This window comes from Chiloscyllium punctatum, chromosome 25, assembly GCF_047496795.1.
Source record: "Chiloscyllium punctatum isolate Juve2018m chromosome 25, sChiPun1.3, whole genome shotgun sequence".
NCBI lineage: Eukaryota > Metazoa > Chordata > Chondrichthyes > Orectolobiformes > Hemiscylliidae > Chiloscyllium > Chiloscyllium punctatum.
Genome location: NC_092763.1, coordinates 15,399,038 through 15,420,267, shown reverse-complemented (window position 1 = coordinate 15,420,267; position 21,230 = coordinate 15,399,038).

Below are 21,230 nucleotides of genomic sequence, written 5' to 3'. Positions count from 1 at the left end.
CCATTAATTCCTGCTTTATATCCCTCAGCTAATTATGTTACCATGTTGCTTGTGTCCCTTTCATTCCATGACCTATGACTTTACTTAAGTACATAAGCAGAAGTAGGCCCTCTGACCCTTTGAGCTGGCTCTGTCATTCAATAAGATCATGGCTGATCTTTTTGTGGCCTCAGCGCCACTTACTCACCCTCTCACCGTAACCCTTAATTCCTTTACTGTTCAAAAAATTATCTATTTTAGCCTTAAAAACATTTATTGAAGAAGCCTCAACTGCTTCACTGGCCAGGGAATTCCATAGATTTACAACCCTCTGGGTCAAGAAGTTCCTTCTCAATTCAGTTCTAAATCTGCTCCCCCTAATTTTGAGGCTGTGCCGTCTTGTCCTAGTTTCACCAGCCAATAGAAACATCCTCGCTACTTATATCTTATCTACTCCCTTAATTCATTCTTCTAAATTCCAATGAATATATTCCCACTCTACTCAGTCTCTCCTCATAAACCAAACTCCTCAACTCCAGAATCAACCTACTGCACCCCCTCTAGTGTCAGTGCATCCTTTCTCAAGTAAGGAGAACAAAGCTACATGCAGTACTCCAAGTCTCACCAGCACCCTATACAACTGCAACAAAACCTCACGGCTTTTAAACTCAATCCCTTTTGCAATGAAGGACGAAATTCCATTTGCCTTCTTAATTTCCTGTTGACCTACAGACCAACCCTCTGTGATTCATGCACAAGGATACCCAGGTCACTCTGTATAGAAGCATGCTGTAATTTCTTACCTTTCAAATAATTGTCCTTTTTACTGTTATTCCGACTGAAATGGATGACTTCAGATCCATTAACATTGTATTCAATCTGCCAAATCTTTTCCCACTCACTTAAAATATCTACATCCCTTTGCAAAGTTTCACAGTCCTCTGCACATTTTGCTCTACCATTCATCTTGGTGTCATCCACAAACTTTGACACAATACCTGTTGTCCCCAACTCCAAATCATCTATGTAAATTGTGAATTAATTGCGGTCCCAACACTTATCCCTGAGGCACACCACTAGTGACTGATTGCCAACCAGAATAGCACTCATTTATCCCCACTTTTTGCTTCCAGTTGGTTAGCCAATCATCTGACCATGCTAATACATTGCCTGTAACACCTTGCATCTTTATCTTATGCAGCAACCTTTTGTGTGGCACCTTATCGAATGCCTTTTGGAAATCTAGATACACACATCTAGTGCATCCCTGTGGTCTACCATGTTCATAATGTCTGTATAGAATTCCAAAAGATTAGTTAAGCATGACCTGCCCTTTATGAACCCGTGTTGTGTCTGTCCAGCAGGACAATTTCTATCAAGGTGCTTTGCTATTTCTTCCTTTATAACGGACTCAAGCATTTTCCCCACTACAGAGGTTAAGCTAACCGGTCTATAATTCTCCATCTTTTGTCTACCTCCCTTTTTAAAGGTTGGGTCACATTTGTTGTTTTTCAATCTGCTGGAACTGCCCCAGAGTTCAGTGAATTTTGGGAAAATTACGACAAATGTATTTGCTATTTCTCCAGACATCTCTTTGAGCCCCCTGGTTTACATTCCATTATGACCAGGAGAATTGTCTCCCCTTAGCTCCATTAGCATGCCCAACACTACCTCATTCATGATAACAATTGTTTCCAGGTCCTCATCCACTTTCGTCTCTTTGTCAATTACTGGCATGTTATTCGTGTCTTCCACTATGAAGACGGACACAAAATACCGATTCAATGCCTCAGCCATTTCCTCATATGTCATTACTAAATGCCCCTTCTCATCCTCTAAAGGACTAACATTTACTTTAGCCACACTTTTTTGTTTTATTTATAGAAACTTTTGCTATCTGTCTTTATATTCTGTGCTTTTTTTTCTCATGTTCTCTCTTACTTTTCTTTTTGGCTCTTTTTGTGGCTTTCTGTTGACCTCTAAAGCTTTGATAATTTCCTAGGTTCCTGTTGATCTTGGTCACTTTGTGTGCCTTCTCTTTCAATTTGATAGCCTCCCTTATTTCCTTAGATACCCATGGCAGATTACCCCTTTTCCTGCAGTCCTTCCTTTTCACTGGTATGTATTTTTGGTGAGCACTTTGAAAAATTGCTTTGAAAGTCCTCCACTGTTCGTCAACTGTCCCACCATAGTCTTTGCTTTCAGTCTACTTTAACCAACTCATTCTTTGTCTTATTGTAGTCGCCTGTGGTATTGTGGGGAACATTTAACATTGCATGACAGGAAAAAATTTCAAGTTATAATTCAGTAAGTTAAAAAGACTATGGTAAAAGGTCAGAAACATCTTTCAAGACCAGGCTGAATGTAAACAAATTCCATAAGTTTGATAAAACTTCAGTCATCTTCTTAATGACCCCTTGTATGTTTCAAACTGCAGATTTTAGCCTAAACAAAATGTCCGTATAAAAGAAACAGAGTTGTGGAATGATGCAAATGATTAATTCTTTTTAGGGCTAAGATTCAGTGTTACAGATGACATACATTTCATGATAATCTGCAAATTTATCAGCATATTTTAAAGTATATAATGTACACCTTTGTTTTGTAAAGGTGCAAAACTTAGAAGGGAAATAGGGGACAATTTGGATCCCTTTTCTTAAGTTTCAGCCAAACTGCGGCTGTATTTTCAATAAAGGCTCATTATTGTCAGCTCAATTGATTCTTTATCAGGCATTGTTGATTTCTTTTGCTGTCACAGATCCCTGCTAATTTAAACTCTAATTCAACACTCCTTCGTTTAACCACAGGATGCTGGTATTGGATTTTATGTTTGGATCTCCATCTGTATACTAAATTCAACCATACTGTGATCGCTCCTTCCAAGAGGATCCCCCAACTATGACATCATTAATTATCTCTCTGTCTCATTACACAGAACCAGATGTAGGATAGCTTGTTCCCTCGTCGGTTCCATTACATACTGTTCAAGAAAGTTCATGGATACACTCAATAAGCTCTACCTCAAGGCTACCCTGACCAATCTGGCTCAACCAATTGACATGTAGATTAAAATCCCCATGATAATTGCTGTACCATTTCTGAAGGTACTAGTTATTTCTTTGTTTATATCCTGCTCCAATGTGATGTTATTATTTAGTGGCCAACAGTCTATATCTATCAATGACTTCTTCTTGGAATTATTAATTTCCATCCAAATAGATTCAACCTTATTCTCCATAGAACCTTTGTCATTTTTCATCACTGCCTTGATGTTGTCCTTAAATATCAGAGCCGCCACACCTCCCTTACCTCCCTGTCTGTCCTTCTGAATAGTCTGGCACCCCTGGATATTTAACATCCAGTCGTGACCATCCTACAACCAATTCTCCGCAATGGCTACTAAATATTATTCATTCACAATGATTTGTACTGTTAACTTATTGACCTTGTTACAAATGCTACAAGCATTCAGGTAAAGTGCCCTTATGCTAGTTTTTGAACCCTCTTTATGAATTTCAACATCTCCATTAATGATATCTCCTGAGATATCCTTTCTTCTGACTTCTTCCATAGTCTGCCATGTAGTTAAACCCTCCTGCACATATGTTAACCTGCTGCTTTCCTTTATACTTACCACCATACTTGCTGCCCTTTTCCCCTTCCCTTCACCCCCTCCCCCTGACTCACTAGTTTAAAGACCTAGTGACCACCCTATTTATCCTTTTTACTATAACACTGGTTTCAGATTGGTTCAGATGGAGATCGTCCCATCGGTATAGATCCCTCCTGTTCCAAAACTGATGCCAATGCCTCATGAAATGGAACCCCCTCCTTCCCATACCCTCCCTTAACCATGTGTTTACTTCCCTCATTTTCTTTTCCCTAAGATAATTTGCACTTGGCTCAGGTAGTAATCCTGAGATTATAACCTATGAGGACCTGTTTCTTAATTTTGTACCTAGTGCTTGATAATTCCCAAATATGTCCTCCTTCCTATCCTTCCTAGCCCTTTTCCTCATCCACACAGGAAGCAAATACCTCATACCTGTTGGACAAGGTCAAGAGCTGAGGCTCCTCTGTTCATGAACTCAGGATCCCCCTACCTATCTCACTTGAAGTCACAACCAACTGTCCATAAATGAATTTCAAGTACTTAATCTACCAGGTGTGACTACCTCCTGAAACACAGCGTCCAGGTAACTCTCCACCTCCCAGTGTTTGAAGCTCAGATTCTAGATCATGAATTCTGAGCCAAAGTTCCTGCAGCAGATGTGGTCACTGCCATTCATAATGGGATCAGCCAGCTCACGCTTCATACAGTGACAGCACATCACCTGCCCAACCCTCTCTACTCAGTTACTTTATTAATATACATAAACTTATGAGGTAATTAATTCCATAATCCTTCTCTGATATGTTCTTTGCCAAACGTAAGCAGACTTCCATCAGCCAATCAGGTCACAGATTCGTGTGATGACATTCCAAGAGTTTACACTATTTGCAATGTGCACCAAGTTTGAAACTCACACCCAATGTGCTCAGTGAGTTTTATGCTCACTCCCCGTGTGCTCAGTGACTTTTATACTCACACCCCGAACTCAGTGAGTTTTATACTCACTCCCCGTGCACTCAGTGAGTTTTATACTCACTCCCTGCACTCAGTGAGTTTTATACTCACTCCCCGTGTGCTCAGTGTGTTTTATACTCACTCCCGGTGTGCTCAATGACTTTTATACTCACTCCCCGTGTGCTCAGTGAGTTTTATACTCACTCCCTGTGTGCTCAGTGAGTTTTATACTCACTCCCCGTGCGCTCAGTGAGTTTTATACTCACTCCCCGTGCGCTCAGTGAGTTTTATACTCACTCCCCGTGTGCTCAGTGAGTTTTATACTCACTCCCTGGGCTCAGTGAGTTTTATACTCACTCCCCATGTGCTCAGTGAGTTTTATACTCACTCCCCGAGTGCTCAGTGAGTTTTATACTCACTGCCCGTGTGCTCAGTGTGTTTTATTCTCACTCCCTGTGTGCTCAGTGTGTTTTATTCTCACTCCCCGTGTGCTCAGTGAGTTTTATGCTCACTCCCCGTGTGCTCAGTGAGTTTTATACTCACTCTCTGGGCTCAGTGAGTTTTATACTCATTCCCCGTGTGCTCAGTGCGTTTTATACTCACTCTCTGGGCTCAGTGAGTTTTATACTCACTCCCTGTGTGCTCAGTGAGTTTTATACTCACTCCCTGGGCTCAGTGAGTTTTATACTCACTCTCTGGGTTCAGTGAGTTTTATACTCACTCCCTGGGCTCAGTGAGTTTTATACTCACTCCCCGTGTGCTCAGTGTGTTTTATACTCACTCCCTGTGCACTCAGTGTGTTTTATACTCACTTCCCGTGCACTCAGTGAGTTTTATACTCACTCCCGGTGTGCTCAGTGTGTTTTATACTCACTCCCTGCACTCAGTGAGTTTTATACTCACTCCCCGTGTGCTCAGTGAGTTTTATACTCACTCCCCGTGTGCTCAGTGTGTTTTATACTCACTCCCGGTGTGCTCAATGACTTTTATACTCACTCCCCGTGCGCTCAGTGAGTTTTATACTCACTCCCCGTGTGCTCAGTGAGTTTTATACTCACTCCCCGTGTGCTCAATGAGTTTTATACTCACTCCCCGTGTGCTCAGTGAGTTTTATACTCACTCCCCGTGTGCTCAGTGAGTTTTATACTCACTCCCCGTGTGCTCAATGAGTTTTATACACACTCCCCGTGCACTCAGTGTGTTGTATACTCACTCCCTGGGCTCAGTGAGTTTTATACTCACTCCCCGTGCACTCAGCGTGTTTTATACTCACTCTCTGGGCTCAGTGGGTTTTATACTCACTCCCCGTGTGCGCAGTGAGTTTTATACTCACTCCCCGTGCGCTCAGTGAGTTTTATACTCACTCCCCGTGCACTCAGTGAGTTTCATACTCACTCGCCGTGCACTCAGTGAGTTTTATACTCACTCCAAGTGCACTCAGTGAGTTCTATACTCACTCCCCGTGCACTCAGTGAGTTTTATACTCACTCCCCTTGTGCTCAGTGAGTTTTATACTCACTCCCCGTGCGCTCAGTGTGTTTTCTACTCACTCCCCGTGTGCTCAGTGAGTTTTATACTCACTCCCCGTGCGCTCAGTGAGTTTTATACTCACTCCCCGTGTGCTCAATGAGTTTTATACTCACTCCCCTTGTGCTCAGTGAGTTTTATACTCACTCCCCGTGTGCTCAGTGTGTTTTTTACTCACTCCCCGTGTGCTCAGTGAGTTTTATACTCATTCCCCGTGCGCTCAGTGAGTTTTATACTCACTCCCCGTGCGCTCAGTGAGTTTTATACTCACTCCCCGTGTGCTCAGTGAGTTTTATACTCACTCCCCGTGCGCTCAGTGAGTTTTATACTCACTCCCCATGTGCTCAGTGAGTTTTATACTCACTCCCCGAGTGCTCAGTGAGTTTTATACTCACTGCCCGTGTGCTCAGTGTGTTTTATTCTCACTCCCTGTGTGCTCAGTGTGTTTTATTCTCACTCCCCGTGTGCTCAGTGAGTTTTATGCTCACTCCCCGTGTGCTCAGTGAGTTTTAAACTCACTCTCTGGGCTCAGTGAGTTTTATACTCATTCCCCGTGTGCTCAGTGCGTTTTATACTCACTCTCTGGGCTCAGTGAGTTTTATACTCACTCCCCGTGTGCTCAGTGAGTTTTATACTCACTCTCTGGGTTCAGTGAGTTTTATACTCACTCCCTGGGCTCAGTGAGTTTTATACTCACTCCCCGTGTGCTCAGTGTGTTTTATACTCACTCCCTGTGCACTCAGTGTGTTTTATACTCACTTCCCGTGCACTCAGTGAGTTTTATACTCACTCCCGGTGTGCTCAGTGTGTTTTATACTGACTCCCTGTGCACTCAGTGTGTTTTATACTCACTCCCCGTGCACTCAGTGTGTTTTATACTCACTCCCCGTGTGCTCAGTGAGTTTTATACTCACTCCCCGTGCACTCAGTGAGTTTTATACTCACTCCCCGTGCGCTCAGTGAGTTTTATACTCACTCCCCGTGTGCTCAATGAGTTTTATACTCACTCCCCTTGTGCTCAGTGAGTTTTATACTCACTCCCTGGGCTCAGTGAGTTTTATACTCACTCCCCGTGTGCTCAGTGAGTTTTATACTCACTCCCCGTGCGCTCAGTGTGTTTTATACTCACTGCCCGTGTGCTCAGTGTGTTTTATTCTCACTCCCTGTGTGCTCAGTGTGTTTTATTCTCACTCCCCGTGTGCTCAGTGAGTTTTATGCTCACTCCCCGTGTGCTCAGTGAGTTTTATACTCACTCCCCATGCCCTCAGTAGTTTTATACTCACTCCCCGTGTGCTCAGTGAGTTTTATACTCACTCTCTGGGCTCAGTGAGTTTTATACTCACTCTCTGGGCTCAGTGAGTTTTATACTCACTCCCCTTGTGCTCAGTGAGTTTTATACTCACTCTCTGGGCTCAGTGAATTTTATACTCACTCCCTGGGCTCAGTGAGTTTTATACTCACTCCCCGTGTGCTCAGTGAGTTTTATACTCACTCACCGTGCACTCAGTGTGTTTTATACTCACTCCCTGTGCACTCAGTGTGTTTTATACTCACTTCCCGTGCGCTCAGTGAGTTTTATACTCACTCACCGTGCACTCGGTGTGTTTTATACTCACTCCCTGTGCACTCAGTGAGTTTTATACTCACTTCCCGTGCGCTCAGTGAGTTTTATACTCACTCAGGGTGTGCTCAGTGTGTTTTATACTCATTCCCTGTGCACTCAGTGTGTTTTATACTCACTCCCCGTGCACGCAGTGTGTTTTATACTCATTCCCTGTGCGCTGAGTTTTATACTCACTCCCCATGCCCTCAGTGAGTTTTATAATCACTCCCCGTGTGCTCAGTGTGTTTTATACTCACTCTCTGGGCTCAGTGTGTTTTATACTCACTCTCTGGTCTCAGTGAGTTTTATACTCACTCTCTGGGCTCAGTGAGTTTTATACTCACTCCCCGTGTGCTCAGTGAGTTTTATACTCACTCTCTGGGTTCAGTGAGTATTATTCTCACTCCCTGGGCTCAGTGAGTTTTATACTCACTCCCCATGTGCTCAGTGAGTTTTATACTCACTCACTGTGCACTCAGTGTGTTTTATACTCACTCCCCGTGTGCTCAGTGAGTTTTATACTCACTCACCGTGCACTCAGTGTGTTTTATACTCACTCCCCGAGCGCTCAGTGAGTTTTATACTCACTCCCGGTGTGCTCAGTGTGTTTTATACTCACTCCCTGTGCACTCAGTGTGTTTTATACTCACTTCCGTGCACTCAGTGTGTTTTATCCTCACTCCCCGTGTGCTCAGTGTGTTTTATACTCACTCCCCGTGCACTCAGTGTGTTTTATTCTCACTCCCCGTGTGCTCAGTGAGTTTTATACTCACTCCCTGGGCTCAGTGAGTTTTATACTCACTCCCCGTGTGCTCAGTGAGTTTTATACTCACTCCCTGGGCTCAGTGAGTTTTATACTCACTCCCTGGGCTCAATGAGTTTTATACTCACTCCCCGTGTGCTCAGTGAGTTTTATACTCACTCTCTGGGCTCAGTGAGTTTTATACTCACTCTCTGGGCTCAGTGAGTTTTATACTCACTCCCCTTGTGCTCAGTGAGTTTTATACTCACTCTCTGGGCTCAGTGAGTTTTATACTCACTCCCTGGGCTCAGTGAGTTTTATACTCACTCCCCGTGTGCTCAGTGAGTTTTATGCTCACTCACCGTGCACTCAGTGTGTTTTATACTCACTGCCCGTGTGCTCAGTGTGTTTTATTCTCACTCCCTGTGTGCTCAGTGTGTTTTATTCTCACTCCCCGTGTGCTCAGTGAGTTTTATGCTCACTCCCCGTGTGCTCAGTGAGTTTTATACTCACTCTCTGGGCTCAGTGAGTTTTATACTCTATCCCCGTGTGCTCAGTGCGTTTTATACTCACTCTCTGGGCTCAGTGAGTTTTATACTCACTCCCCGTGTGCTCAGTGAGTTTTATACTCACTCTCTGGGTTCAGTGAGTTTTATACTCACTCCCTGGGCTCAGTGAGTTTTATACTCACTCCCCGTGTGCTCAGTGAGTTTTATACTCACTCACCATGCACTCAGTGTGTTTTATACTCACTCCCTGTGCACTCAGTGTGTTTTATACTCACTTCCCGTGCGCTCAGTGAGTTTTATACTCACTCCGGGTGTGCTCAGTGTGTTTTATACTCACTCCCTGTGCACTCAGTGTGTTTTATACTCACTCCCCGTGCGCTCAGTGAGTTTTATACTCACTCCCCGTGCGCTGAGTGAGTTTTATACTCACTCCCTGTGCACTCAGTGTGTTTTATACTCACTCCCCGTGCACTCAGTGTGTTTTATACTCACTCCCCGTGCGCTCAGTGTGTTTTATACTCACTCCCTGTGTGCTCAGTGAGTTTTATACTCACTCCCCGTGCGCTCAGTGTGTTTTATACTCACTGCCCGTGTGCTCAGTGTGTTTTATTCTCACTCCCTGTGTGCTCAGTGTGTTTTATTCTCACTCGCCGTGTGCTCAGTGAGTTTTATACTCACTGACCGTGCGCTCAGTGAGTTTTATACTCACTCCCCATGCCCTCAGTAGTTTTATACTCACTCCCCGTGTACTCAGTGAGTTTTATACTCACTCTCTGGGCTCAGTGAGTTTTATACTCACTCTCTGGGCTCAGTGAGTTTTATACTCACTCCCCTTGTGCTCAGTGAGTTTTATACTCACTCTCTGGGCTCAGTGAGTTTTATACTCACTCCCTGGGCTCAGTGAGTTTTATACTCACTCCCCGTGTGCTCAGTGAGTTTTATACTCACTCACCGTGCACTCAGTGTGTTTTATACTCACTCCCTGTGCACTCAGTGTGTTTTATACTCACTTCCCGTGCGCTCAGTGAGTTTTATACTCACTCACCGTGCACTCGGTGTGTTTTATACTCACTCCCTGTGCACTCAGTGTGTTTTATACTCACTTCCCGTGCGCTCAGTGAGTTTTATACTCACTCCGGGTGTGCTCAGTGTGTTTTATACTCATTCCCTGTGCACTCAGTGTGTTTTATACTCACTCCCCGTGCACTCAGTGTGTTTTATACTCATTCCCTGTGCGCTCAGTGAGTTTTATACTCACTCCCCGTGTGCTCAGTGTGTTTTATACTCACTCTCTGGGCTCAGTGTGTTTTATACTCACTCTCTGGGCTCAGTGAGTTTTATACTCACTCTCTGGGCTCAGTGAGTTTTATACTCACTCCCCGTGTGCTCAGTGAGTTTTATACTCACTCTCTGGTTTCAGTGAGTATTATTCTCATTCCCTGGGCTCAGTGAGTTTTATACTCACTCCCCGTGTGCTCAGTGAGTTTTATACTCACTCACCGTGCACTCAGTGTGTTTTATACTCACTCCCTGTGCACTCAGTGTGTTTTATACTCACTCCCCGAGCGCTCAGTGAGTTTTATACTCACTCCCGGTGTGCTCAGTGTGTTTTATACTCACTCCCTGTGCACTCAGTGTGTTTTATACTCACTTCCCGTGCACTCAGTGTGTTTTATACTCACTCCCCGTGTGCTCAGTGTGTTTTATACTCACTCCCCGTGCACTCAGTGTGTTTTATTCTCACTCCCCGTGTGCTCAGTGAGTTTTATACTCACTCCCTGGGCTCAGTGAGTTTTATACTCACTCCCCGTGTGCTCAGTGAGTTTTATACTCACTCCCTGGGCTCAGTGAGTTTTATACTCACACCCTGGGCTCAATGAGTTTTATACTCACTCCCCGTGTGCTCAGTGAGTTTTATACTCACTCCCTGGGCTCAGTGAGTTTTATACTCACTCTCTGGGCTCAGTGAGTTTTATACTCACTCCCCGTGCGCTCAGTGTGTTTTATACTCACTGCCCGTGTGCTCAGTGTGTTTTATTCTCACTCCCTGTGTGCTCAGTGTGTTTTATTCTCACTCCCCGTGTGCTCAGTGAGTTTTATGCTCACTCCCCGTGTGCTCAGTGAGTTTTATACTCACTCTCTGGGCTCAGTGAGTTTTATACTCTATCCCCGTGTGCTCAGTGCGTTTTATACTCACTCTCTGGGCTCAGTGAGGTTTATACTCACTCCCCGTGTGCTCAGTGAGTTTTATACTCACTCTCTGGGTTCAGTGAGTTTTATACTCACTCCCTGGGCTCAGTGAGTTTTATACTCACTCCCCGTGTGCTCAGTGAGTTTTATACTCACTCACCATGCACTCAGTGTGTTTTATACTCACTCCCTGTGCACACAGTGTGTTTTATACTCACTTCCCGTGCGCTCAGTGAGTTTTATACTCACTCCGGGTGTGCTCAGTGTGTTTTATACTCACTCCCTGTGCACTCAGTGTGTTTTATACTCACTCCCCGTGCACTTAGTGAATTTTATACTCACTCACCGTGCGCTCAGTGAGTTTTATACTCACTCCCTGTGCACTCAGTGTGTTTTATACTCACTCCCCGTGCACTCAGTGTGTTTTATACTCACTCCCCGTGCGCTCAGTGTGTTTTATACTCACTCCCTGTGCACTCAGTGTGTTTTATACTCACTCCCCGTGCACTCAGTGTGTTTTATACTCACTCCCCGTGTGCTCAGTGAGTTTTATACTCACTCCCCATGCCCTCAGTAGTTTTATACTCACTCCCCGTGTGCTCAGTGAGTTTTATACTCACTCTCTGGGCTCAGTGAGTTTTATACTCACTCTCTGGGCTCAGTGAGTTTTATACTCACTCCCCTTGTGCTCAGTGAGTTTTATACTCACTCTCTGGGCTCAGTGAATTTTATACTCACTCCCTGGGCTCAGTGAGTTTTATACTCACTCCCCGTGTGCTCAGTGAGTTTTATACTCACTCACCGTGCACTCAGTGTGTTTTATACTCACTCCCTGTGCACTCAGTGTGTTTTATACTCACTTCCCGTGCGCTCAGTGAGTTTTATACTCACTCACCGTGCACTCGGTGTGTTTTATACTCACTCCCTGTGCACTCAGTGAGTTTTATACTCACTTCCCGTGCGCTCAGTGAGTTTTATACTCACTCCGGGTGTGCTCAGTGTGTTTTATACTCATTCCCTGTGCACTCAGTGTGTTTTATACTCACTCCCCGTGCACGCAGTGTGTTTTATACTCATTCCCTGTGCGCTGAGTTTTATACTCACTCCCCATGCCCTCAGTGAGTTTTATACTCACTCCCCGTGTGCTCAGTGTGTTTTATACTCACTCTCTGGGCTCAGTGTGTTTTATACTCACTCTCTGGTCTCAGTGAGTTTTATACTCACTCTCTGGGCTCAGTGAGTTTTATACTCACTCCCCGTGTGCTCAGTGAGTTTTATACTCACTCTCTGGGTTCAGTGAGTATTATTCTCACTCCCTGGGCTCAGTGAGTTTTATACTCACTCCCCATGTGCTCAGTGTGTTTTATACTCACTCCCTGTGCACTCAGTGTGTTTTATACTCACTCCCCGTGTGCTCAGTGAGTTTTATACTCACTCACCGTGCACTCAGTGTGTTTTATACTCACTCCCCGAGCGCTCAGTGAGTTTTATACTCACTCCCGGTGTGCGCAGTGTGTTTTATACTCACTCCCTGTGCACTCAGTGTGTTTTATACTCACTTCCGTGCACTCAGTGTGTTTTATCCTCACTCCCCGTGTGCTCAGTGTGTTTTATACTCACTCCCCGTGCACTCAATGTGTTTTATTCTCACTCCCCGTGTGCTCAGTGAGTTTTATACTCACTCCCTGGGCTCAGTGAGTTTTATACTCACTCCCCGTGTGCTCAGTGAGTTTTATACTCACTCCCTGGGCTCAGTGAGTTTTATACTCACTCCCTGGGCTCAATGAGTTTTATACTCACTCCCCGTGTGCTCAGTGAGTTTTATACTCACTCTCTGGGCTCAGTGAGTTTTATACTCACTCTCTGGGCTCAGTGAGTTTTATACTCACTCCCCTTGTGCTCAGTGTGTTTTATACTCACTTCCCGTGCGCTCAGTGAGTTTTATACTCACTCCGGGTGTGCTCAGTGTGTTTTATACTCACTCCCTGTGCACTCAGTGTGTTTTATACTCACTCCCCGTGCGCTCAGTGAGTTTTATACTCACTCCCCGTGCGCTGAGTGAGTTTTATACTCACTCCCTGTGCACTCAGTGAGTTTTATACTCACTCCCTGTGCACTCAGTGTGTTTTATACTCACTCCCCGTGCACTCAGTGTGTTTTATACTCACTCCCCGTACGCTCAGTGTGTTTTATACTCACTCCCTGTGTGCTCAGTGAGTTTTATACTCACTCCCCGTGCGCTCAGTGTGTTTTATACTCACTGCCCGTGTGCTCAGTGTGTTTTATTCTCACTCCCTGTGTGCTCAGTGTGTTTTATTCTCACTCCCCGTGTGCTCAGTGAGTTTTATACTCACTTACCGTGCGCTCAGTGAGTTTTATACTCACTCCCCATGCCCTCAGTAGTTTTATACTCACTCCCCGTGTGCTCAGTGAGTTTTATACTCACTCTCTGGGCTCAGTGAGTTTTATACTCACTCTCTGGGCTCAGTGAGTTTTATACTCACTCCCCTTGTGCTCAGTGAGTTTTATACTCACTCTCTGGGCTCAGTGAGTTTTATACTCACTCCCTGGGCTCAGTGAGTTTTATACTCACTCCCCGTGTGCTCAGTGAGTTTTATACTCACTCACCGTGCACTCAGTGTGTTTTATACTCACTGCCCGTGTGCTCAGTGTGTTTTATTCTCACTCCCTGTGTGCTCAGTGTGTTTTATTCTCACTCCCCGTGTGCTCAGTGAGTTTTATGCTCACTCCCCGTGTGCTCAGTGAGTTTTATACTCACTCTCTGGGCTCAGTGAGTTTTATACTCTATCCCCGTGTGCTCAGTGCGTTTTATACTCACTCTCTGGGCTCAGTGAGTTTTATACTCACTCCCCGTGTGCTCAGTGAGTTTTATACTCACTCTCTGGGTTCAGTGAGTTTTATACTCACTCCCTGGGCTCAGTGAGTTTTATACTCACTCCCCGTGTGCTCAGTGAGTTTTATACTCACTCACCGTGCACTCAGTGTGTTTTATACTCACTCCCTGTGCACTCAGTGTGTTTTATACTCACTTCCCGTGCACTCAGTGAGTTTTATACTCACTCCGGGTGTGCTCAGTGTGTTTTATACTCACTCCCTGTGCACTCAGTGTGTTTTATACTCACTCCCCGTGCGCTCAGTGAGTTTTATACTCACTCCCCGTGCGCTGAGTGAGTTTTATACTCACTCCCTGTGCACTCAGTGTGTTTTATACTCACTCCCCGTGCACTCAGTGTGTTTTATACTCACTCCCCGTGCGCTCAGTGTGTTTTATACTCACTCCCTGTGTGCTCAGTGAGTTTTATACTCACTCCCCGTGCGCTCAGTGTGTTTTATACTCACTGCCCGTGTGCTCAGTGTGTTTTATTCTCACTCCCTGTGTGCTCAGTGTGTTTTATTCTCACTCCCCGTGTGCTCAGTGAGTTTTATACTCACTCATCGTGCGCTCAGTGAGTTTTATACTCACTCCCCATGCCCTCAGGAGTTTGATACTCACTCCCCGTGTACTCAGTGAGTTTTATACTCACTCTCTGGGCTCAGTGAGTTTTATACTCACTCTCTGGGCTCAGTGAGTTTTATACTCACTCCCCTTGTGCTCAGTGAGTTTTATACTCACTCTCTGGGCTCAGTGAGTTTTATACTCACTCCCTGGGCTCAGTGAGTTTTATACTCACTCCCCGTGTGCTCAGTGAGTTTTATACTCACTCACCGTGCACTCAGTGTGTTTTATACTCACTCAGTGTGTTTTATACTCACTTCCCGTGCGCTCAGTGAGTTTTATACTCACTCACCGTGCACTCGGTGTGTTTTATACTCACTCCCTGTGCACTCAGTGTGTTTTATACTCACTTCCCGTGCGCTCAGTGAGTTTTATACTCACTCCGGGTGTGCTCAGTGTGTTTTATACTCATTCCCTGTGCACTCAGTGTGTTTTATACTCACTCCCCGTGCACTCAGTGTGTTTTATACTCATTCCCTGTGCGCTCAGTGAGTTTTATACTCACTCCCCGTGTGCTCAGTGTGTTTTATACTCACTCTCTGGGCTCAGTGTGTTTTATACTCACTCTCTGGGCTCAGTGAGTTTTATACTCACTCTCTGGGCTCAGTGAGTTTTATACTCACTCCCCGTGTGCTCAGTGAGTTTTATACTCACTCTCTGGGTTCAGTGAGTATTATTCTCACTCCCTGGGCTCAGTGAGTTTTATACTCACTCCCCGTGTGCTCAGTGAGTTTTATACTCACTCACCGTGCACTCAGTGTGTTTTATACTCACTCCCTGTGCACTCAGTGTGTTTTATACTCACTCCCCGAGCGCTCAGTGAGTTTTATCCTCACTCCCGGTGTGCTCAGTGTGTTTTATTCTCACTCCCTGTGTGCTCAGTGTGTTTTATTCTCACTCCCCGTGTGCTCAGTGAGTTTTATGCTCACTCCCCGTGTGCTCAGTGAGTTTTATACTCACTCTCTGGGCTCAGTGAGTTTTATACTCTATCCCCGTGTGCTCAGTGCGTTTTATACTCACTCTCTGGGCTCAGTGAGGTTTATACTCACTCCCCGTGTGCTCAGTGAGTTTTATACTCACTCTCTGGGTTCAGTGAGTATTATTCTCACTCCCTGGGCTCAGTGAGTTTTATACTCACTCCCCGTGTGCTCAGTGAGTTTTATACTCACTCACCGTGCACTCAGTGTGTTTTATACTCACTCCCTGTGCACTCAGTGTGTTTTATACTCACTCCCCGAGCGCTCAGTGAGTTTTATACTCACTCCCGGTGTGCTCAGTGTGTTTTATACTCACTCCCTGTGCACTCAGTGTGTTTTATACTCACTTCCCGTGCACTCAGTGTGTTTTATACTCACTCCCCGTGTGCTCAGTGTGTTTTATACTCACTCCCCGTGCACTCAGTGTGTTTTATTCTCACTCCCCGTGTGCTCAGTGAGTTTTATACTCACTCCCTGGGCTCAGTGAGTTTTATACTCACTCCCCGTGTGCTCAGTGAGTTTTATACTCACTCCCTGGGCTCAGTGAGTTTTATACTCACTCCCTGGGCTCAATGAGTTTTATACTCACTCCCCGTGTGCTCAGTGAGTTTTATACTCACTCCCTGGGCTCAGTGAGTTTTATACTCACTCTCTGGGCTCAGTGAGTTTTATACTCACTCCCCGTGCGCTCAGTGTGTTTTATACTCACTGCCCGTGTGCTCAGTGTGTTTTATTCTCACTCCCTGTGTGCTCAGTGTGTTTTATTCTCACTCCCTGTGCACTCAGTGTGTTTTATACTCACTCCCCGTTCGCTCATTGAGTTTTATACTCACTCCCCGTGCGCTGAGTGAGTTTTATACTCACTCCCTGTGCACTCAGTGAGTTTTATACTCACTCCCTGTGCACTCAGTGTGTTTTATACTCACTCCCCGTGCACTCAGTGTGTTTTATACTCACTCCCCGTGCGCTCAGTGTGTTTTATACTCACTCCCTGTGTGCTCAGTGAGTTTTATACTCACTCCCCGTGCGCTCAGTGTGTTTTATACTCACTGCCCGTGTGCTCAGTGTGTTTTATTCTCACTCCCTGTGCGCTCAGTGAGTTTTATACTCACTCCGGGTGTGCTCAGTGTGTTTTATACTCACTCCCTGTGCACTCAGTGTGTTTTATACTCACTCCCCGTGCACTTAGTGAATTTTATACTCACTCACCGTGCGCTCAGTGAGTTTTATACTCACTCCCTGTGCACTCAGTGTGTTTTATACTCACTCCCCGTGCACTCAGTGTGTTTTATACTCACTCCCCGTGCGCTCAGTGTGTTTTATACTCACTCCCCGTGCACTCAGTGTGTTTTATACTCATTCCCTGTGCGCTCAGTGTGTTTTATACTCACTCCCCGTGTGCTCAGTGAGTTTTATACTCACTCCCCATGCCCTCAGTAGTTTTATACTCACTCCCCGTGTGCTCAGTGAGTTTTATACTCACTCACCGTGCGCTCAGTGAGTTTTATACTCACTCCCCATGCCCTCAGTAGTTTTATACTCACTCCCCGTGTGCTCAGTGAGTTTTATACTCACTCTCTGGACTCAGTGAGTTTTATACTCACTCTCTGGGCTCAGTGAGTTTTATACTCACTCCCCTTGTGCTCAGTGAGTTTTATACTCACTCTCTGGGCTCAGTGAGTTTTATACTCACTCCCTGGGCTCAGTGAGTTTTATACTCACTCCCCGTGTGCTCAGTGAGTTTTATACTCACTCACCGTGCACTCAGTGTGTTTTATACTCACTCCCTGTGCACTCAGTGTGTTTTATACTCACTTCCCGTGCGCTCAGTGAGTTTTATACTCACTCACCGTGCACTCGGTGTGTTTTATACTCACTCCCTGTGCACTGAGTGTGTTTTATACTCACTTCCCGTGCGCTCAGTGAGTTTTATACTCACTCCGGGTGTGCTCAGTGTGTTTTATACTCATTCCCTGTGCACTCAGTGTGTTTTATACTCACTCCCCGTGCACTCAGTGTGTTTTATACTCATTCCCTGTGCGCTCAGTGAGTTTTATACTCACTCCCCGTGTGCTCAGTGTGTTTTATACTCACTCTCTGGGCTCAGTGTGTTTTATACTCACTCTCTGGGCTCAGTGAGTTTTATACTCACTCTCTGGGCTCAGTGAGTTTTATACTCACTCCCCGTGTGCTCAGTGAGTTTTATACTCACTCTCTGGGTTCAGTGAGTATTATTCTCACTCCCTGGGCTCAGTGAGTTTTATACTCACTCCCCGTGTGCTCAGTGAGTTTTATACTCACTCACCGTGCACTCAGTGTGTTTTATACTCACTCCCTGTGCACTCAGTGTGTTTTATACTCACTCCCCGAGCGCTCAGTGAGTTTTATACTCACTCCCGGTGTGCTCAGTGTGTTTTATACTCACTCCCTGTGCACTCAGTGTGTTTTATACTCACTTCCCGTGCACTCAGTGTGTTTTATACTCACTCCCCGTGTGCTCAGTGTGTTTTATACTCACTCTCCGTGCACTCAGTGTGTTTTATTCTCACTCCCCGTGTGCTCAGTGAGTTTTATACTCACTCCCTGGGCTCAGTGAGTTTTATACTCACTCCCCGTGTGCTCAGTGAGTTTTATACTCACTCCCTGGGCTCAGTGAGTTTTATACTCACTCCCTGGGCTCAATGAGTTTTATACTCACTCCCCGTGTGCTCAGTGAGTTTTATACTCACTCCCTGGGCTCAGTGAGTTTTATACTCACTCTCTGGGCTCAGTGAGTTTTATACTCACTCCCCGTGCGCTCAGTGTGTTTTATACTCACTGCCCGTGTGCTCAGTGTGTTTTATTCTCACTCCCTGTGTGCTCAGTGTGTTTTATTCTCACTCCCCGTGTGCTCAGTGAGTTTTATGCTCACTCCCCGTGTGCTCAGAGAGTTTTATACTCACTCTCTGGGCTCAGTGAGTTTTATACTCTATCCCCGTGTGCTCAGTGCGTTTTATACTCACTCTCTGGGCTCAGTGAGGTTTATACTCACTCCCCGTGTGCTCAGTGAGTTTTATACTCACTCTCTGGGTTCAGTGCGTTTTATACTCACTCCCTGGGTTCAGTGAGTTTTATACTCACTCCCCGTGTGCTCAGTGAGTTTTATACTCACTCACCATGCACTCAGTGTGTTTTATACTCACTCCCTGTGCACTCAGTGTGTTTTATACTCACTTCCCGTGCGCTCAGTGAGTTTTATACTCACTCCGGGTGTGCTCAGTGTGTTTTATACTCACTCCCTGTGCACTCAGTGTGTTTTATACTCACTCCCCGTGCACTTAGTGAATTTTATACTCACTCACCGTGCGCTCAGTGAGTTTTATACTCACTCCCTGTGCACTCAGTGTGTTTTATACTCACTCCCCGTGCACTCAGTGTGTTTTATACTCACTCCCCGTGCGCTCAGTGTGTTTTATACTCACTCCCCGTGCACTCAGTGTGTTTTATACTCATTCCCTGTGCGCTCAGTGTGTTTTATACTCACTCCCCGTGTGCTCAGTGAGTTTTATACTCACTCCCCATGCCCTCAGTAGTTTTATACTCACTCCCCGTGTGCTCAGTGAGTTTTATACTCACTCACCGTGCGCTCAGTGAGTTTTATACTCACTCCCCATGCCCTCAGTAGTTTTATACTCACTCCCCGTGTGCTCAGTGAGTTTTATACTCACTCTCTGGACTCAGTGAGTTTTATACTCACTCTCTGGGCTCAGTGAGTTTTATACTCACTCCCCTTGTGCTCAGTGAGTTTTATACTCACTCTCTGGGCTCAGTGAGTTTTATACTCACTCCCTGGGCTCAGTGAGTTTTATACTCACTCCCCGTGTGCTCAGTGAGTTTTATACTCACTCACCGTGCACTCAGTGTGTTTTATACTCACTCCCTGTGCACTCAGTGTGTTTTATACTCACTTCCCGTGCGCTCAGTGAGTTTTATACTCACTCCGGGTGTGCTCAGTGTGTTTTATACTCACTCCCTGTGCACTGAGTGTGTTTTATACTCACTCCCCGTGCACTCAGTGAGTTTTATACTCACTCCCGGTGTGATCAGTGTGTTTTATACTCACTCCCCATGCCCTCAGTGAGTTTTATACTCACTCCCCGTGTGCTCAGTGTGTTTTATACTCACTCCCCGTGCACTCAGTGTGTTTTATTCTCACTCCCCGTGTGCTCAGTGAGTTTTATACTCACTCCCTGGGCTCAGTGAGTTTTATACTCACTCCCCGTGTGCTCAGTGAGTTTTATACTCACTCCCTGGGCTCAGTGAGTTTTATACTCACTCCCTGTGTGCTCAGTGAGTTTTATACTCACTCCCTGGGCTCAGTGAGTTTTATACTCACTCTCTGGGCTCAGTGAGTTTTATTCTCACTCCCCGTGTGCTCAGTGAGTTTTATACTCACTCCCTGGGCTCGGTGAGTTTTATACTCACTCCCCATGTGCTCAGTGAGTTTTATACTCACTCCCCGTGCACTCAGTGAGTTTTATACTCACTCACCGTGCACTCAGTGAGTTTTATACTCACTCCCCATGCCCTCAGTGAGTTTTATACTCACTCCCCGTGCACTCAGTGAGTTTTATACTCACTCCCGGTGTGCTCAGTGTGTTTTATACTCACTCCCTGTGCACTCAGTGTGTTTTATACTCACTCCTTGTGCGCTCAGTGAGTTTTATACTCACTCCCCATGCCCTCAGTGAGTTTTATACTCACTCCCCGTGTGCTCAGTGTGTTTTATACTCACTCCCCGTGCACTCAGTGTGTTTTATTCTCGCTCCCCGTGTGCTCAGTGAGTTTTATACTCACTCCCTGGGCTCAGTGAGTTTTATACTCACTCCCTGGGCTCAGTGTGTTTTATTCTCACTCCCCGTGTGCTCAGTGAGTTTTATACTCACTCCCTGGGCTCAGTGAGTTTTATACTCACTCCCCATGCCCTCAGTGAGTTTTATACTCACTCCCCGTGTGCTCAATGAGTTTTATACTCACTCTCTGGGCTCAGTGAGTTTTATACTCACTCCCCATGTGCTGAGTGAGTTTTATACTCACTCCCTGTGCACTCAGTGAGTTTTATACTCACTCCCCGTGCACTCAGTGAGTTTTATACTCACTCACCGTGCACTCAGTGAGTTTTATACTCACTCCCCATGCCCTCATTGAGTTTTATACTCACTCCCCGTGTGCTCAGTGAGTTTTATACTCACTTCCTGTGTCCTCAGTGTGTTTTATACTCACTCCCCGTGCACTTAGTGAATTTTATACTTACTCCCTGGGCTCAGTGAGTTTTATACTCACTCCCCGTGCACTCAGTGAGTTTTATACTCTCCCCATGTGCTCAGTGAGTTTTATACTCACTCCCCGTGCACTCAGTGAGTTTTATACTCACTCCCTGTGCACTCAGTGAGTTGTATACTCTCCCCGTGCACTCAGTGAGTTTTATACTCACTCCCTGTGCACTCAGTGAGTTTTATACTCTCCCAGCGTGCTCAGTGAGTTTTATACTCACTCCAAGTGCGCTCAGTGAGTTTTATACTCACTGAGTGATGCTTCTGCTCCTACTTCCAACTGCTATCTGCAGACTTTCCACCAAAA